Consider the following 3,903-nt stretch of genomic DNA (forward strand, 5'->3'; position numbering starts at 1 on the left):
CCTAGGGAGGGGTGGAACTCATGTGGAGGCTGGAACTTCCGGCATCATTGAGAGACTGGCTCAAGTAGGGTCCAAAAACACATTATTGGTGATTAAATCATGAGAACTGGCAATGCTGCACAGTTTCTCCAAAAAATTCTTATAACCAATTCATTAATATGGGCAAAACAACTTATTTTCCCAATTTTGTTCTCTGAAATGGATGAACCATTTTTGCTGAAACCTTCCAAACAACTTCAGCCTGGGAAAGACACTGGTCATGGAAATTTTCAGTCTGAATGCTTAAAGTTTGGCAACATTATAAGCAATTTAAACTAGGATCTTATAATAGGAAGTGTCAGGTAATTTTTTTCATAGAGTCATGGAGTTTTAAGGCCAAAAGTCTGATCTCATGTATAACATAGGCAATTAAATTACACCAAGTTACCCCTGTATTGAGCCCAGTAACTTGTGTTTGGCTAAAGCACATTTTCCAGAAAGGCACCCAGTCTTGATGTGAGACAGCAGCAGACGGAGAATTCCACCATTTCCTTGGTAGTTTGTTCCAATGCTTAACTAACCTCACGGTTAAACATTTGTGCCTAATTTCTAAAATGAATTTGTCTGGCTACAGCTTCCAGACATTGGTTCTTTTTATGCCTTTCTCTGCTGGATTAAAGAGCCCTCCCAGTATTTTCTCCACAAGAAAGTGCATACACACTGTAATCAAGTCACCTTTCTGTCTTCTTTTTGATATATATTAAACAGATTGAGTTCCTTGAGTCCTTCACTGTAAGGGATTTTCCTGTAAAATAAGACAAAAGAATTACAGTGACACCTTGTGGTGAAAATATCCTTTTACATCAGAATGATATTCTTGAGACTTGTCTGAGAACATGCTGCTGATGCTGGTGCTTCTAATACAGTATTTCTTCTGCTCCATAGAAGTTTTCTAAAAAACACACAAGATACAGTATTGTAAGTAGAAGTATATCCACTAAAAAGATTATTTCTAAAAATAATCTAAGCAGCCAACTGGCCCAGGAGTTTGAACCAAAAGCATAACTAGAACTATAGCTTCTACTTAATATTTCAACATGACTAATAAAATTAATAAATCAAACATATAAAAATTACCACTTATTCTCATTGAATGGAATCATATGTTTCTTTGGAGAGAGGCAGCTGTATCTAGTGGATTGATTTCAGGAGTTTGTGTTAATATTTATATGTGCAACTGTCTAAATTTGCTCACAAATCAGATTGTTAAGTACCCATAAAAATTGAGACTAGGTTTAAAAATCAATCCTTTAACGTTAGCGTCTATATTATATTATGTTGTTAGTGAATTTGATTTGGAGGTGGTCTCATAAATTTGGTGGAGATGGAGCCAAGCAATGAATTGAATCTGGGCCTGAATTTTCCTAAAGTTCAAATAAGCTAACTCATTCTAGCAAGGAGAATCATGTATGAACAGATCCTGCTCCTCTATTTTCTGGTTGGATTTTAATAATCATAATTTTATTTGTATACAGACAATTTCTCAATTCCTTTAGAATGTTTTATCTGTATGTGTTTTCCATTCATTTTGATAACACATGTGATCATTCTGTAACGGATATAAAAGACAGGAAATAATGTATTAATTCTAAAGTATCAGTGCAATTGGAAAAATATTTGAAACACTTTTAGAAGAAAACAATATTAATATGATGTTCTTAAAATGGTAATAAAGTTGATAAGATTATATACATATATGAGAGCTATTAATTTCTAACATGCATATACATATGGGACTATTATTTTAAAAAGTCCTTGTGAAAATTCTATCAATGCTAGATAATACATGAAACTCTATAACAGACATGTAAACACTGGGCTTTTTCATCTTAGCATTGTTCAAGTGCTGATATCATATGAAAAAAGTTACTTCATAAAAGTACATGGTGAAATGAAAAGTCATTCGTCTTTTGTGATACATAGAAAAATTGTCAGTGAATGAATGAATAGAAAACTGTCAGTTAATGAGGGGACCAGGAACAAGTGGGTTTATATACGACAAGGCTGGTAAAATACACAGTAAATTCCCACTCCTTTAAACACTTATTCGTGTGCCTAACTTTACTGCTGTCAGGGTTCCCTCCCCACTCTGAACTTTAGGGTACAGACGTGGGGACCCACATGAAGACCCCCTAAGCTTATTTCTACCAGCTTAGGTTAAAAACTCCCCTATTCCTTGGATTAAGTAACGCTGCCACCACCAAGTGATTTAAACAAACATTTAGGGAGGGCCACTTGGAGCCCTACCTTCCCCAAATATCCCCCTAAGCCCCTACACCCCTTTTCCTGGGCAGGCTTGAGAATAATCCCTCACAAATTGGTACATGTGAACACAGACCCAAACCCTTGGATCTTAAAACGATGAAAAAACAATCAGGTTCTTAAAAGAAGAATTTGAATTAAAGAAAAGATAAAAGAATTACCTCTGTAAAATTGGGATGGTAAGTACTTTACAGAATAACAAAAGACTCAAGAACATAGAGGATCTCCCCTCTAGGCAAAACCTTAAAGTTACAAATACAGGGCTAAACCTCCCTCTAGACAAGGAAAATCACAAGCCAAAATAAAAGTAAGCTAACGCATTTCCTTATTATTACTTACTAATTCTAATTGAGTTGGATTGCTTGCCTTCTTGATCTGTCTCCGGCAAGCACACAGAACAGACAGACCAAGAACAGACAAAACAAAGCCTTTCCCCCCTCCCCAGATTTGAAAGTATCTTGTCCCCTTATTGGTCCTTTTGGTCAGGTGCCAGCTAGGTTACCTGAGCTTCTTAACCCTTTACAGGTAAAAGGATTTTGTGCCTCTTGCTAGGAGGGATTTTATAGTACTGTATACAGAAAGGTGGTTACCCTTCCCTTTATATTTATGACAACTGCCATGAATAATCCCATTGAAATCAAGTTTGATGTTCACCGGATCAGAGTCTAAGGATATGTCTGCATTGCAATGACATGGCAGGCAAGGGACAGGGAACGGGAGGGTTAGATTGGTCGGGAGTTCCGGGGGCTGTCAGGAGAAGGGGGTGTAGAGAGCGGTTGGGACAGGGGGGGTTAGATTGGTCGGAGGTTTTAGGGGGGCTGTCGGGAGAAGGGGGTGTAGAGAGCGGTTGGGACAGGCAAGGGACAGGGAACGGGAGGGTTAGATTGGTTAGGAGTTTGGGGGGCTGTTAGGAGAAGGGGATGTAGAGAGCGGTTGGGACAGTCAGGGGACAGGGAGCAGGGAGACTTAGCTGGGGGTGGGGTCCTGGGGGCAGTTGGGGGGGTCTCAGGAGAGGGCAGTCAGGGGACAGGTAGGGGGATTCTGAGGGGGGCAGGAAGTGGGAGGGGGCGGGCAAAGGTGGCATCCCCTGTCCTCTTTTTTGATTGTTGAAATATGGTAACCCTATCTGACTCAAGTATCAGGGGGTAGCCGTGTTAGTCTGTATTTACAAAAACAACAAGCAGTCTGGTGGCACCTTAAAGACTAACAGATTTATTTGTGTCAGTATATAATGCCTGCATCTGTAACTTTCACTCTATGCATCCGAAGAAGTGAGGTTTTTACTCACGAAAGCTTATGCCCAAATAAATCTGTTAGTCTTTAAGGTGCCACCAGACTCCTTGTTGTTTCTATCTGACTCATAACTTTTGCACAGTGAGGACAGACTGCATCTTTCTCCCTTGCACACACGCCCGCGTGTACCACTTGCAGGAGCTGCACGAGGGGCACGGGCAGGTGAAGGGTCAGGAACAGCGGCCCCCGTCTATCACAAGCCCAGTGAAGCGTGACGGCCGGTGTGCGCATGCGCGCGGCCCTGGGCTTGCCTCCCCAACCGGAAGTGCCCTGTTGCCTGCCGGGTCGCAGTTTATCCTGGAGACGGTT

This window comes from Malaclemys terrapin, chromosome 3, assembly GCF_027887155.1.
Source record: "Malaclemys terrapin pileata isolate rMalTer1 chromosome 3, rMalTer1.hap1, whole genome shotgun sequence".
In the NCBI taxonomy this organism is placed as follows: Eukaryota; Metazoa; Chordata; order Testudines; family Emydidae; genus Malaclemys; species Malaclemys terrapin.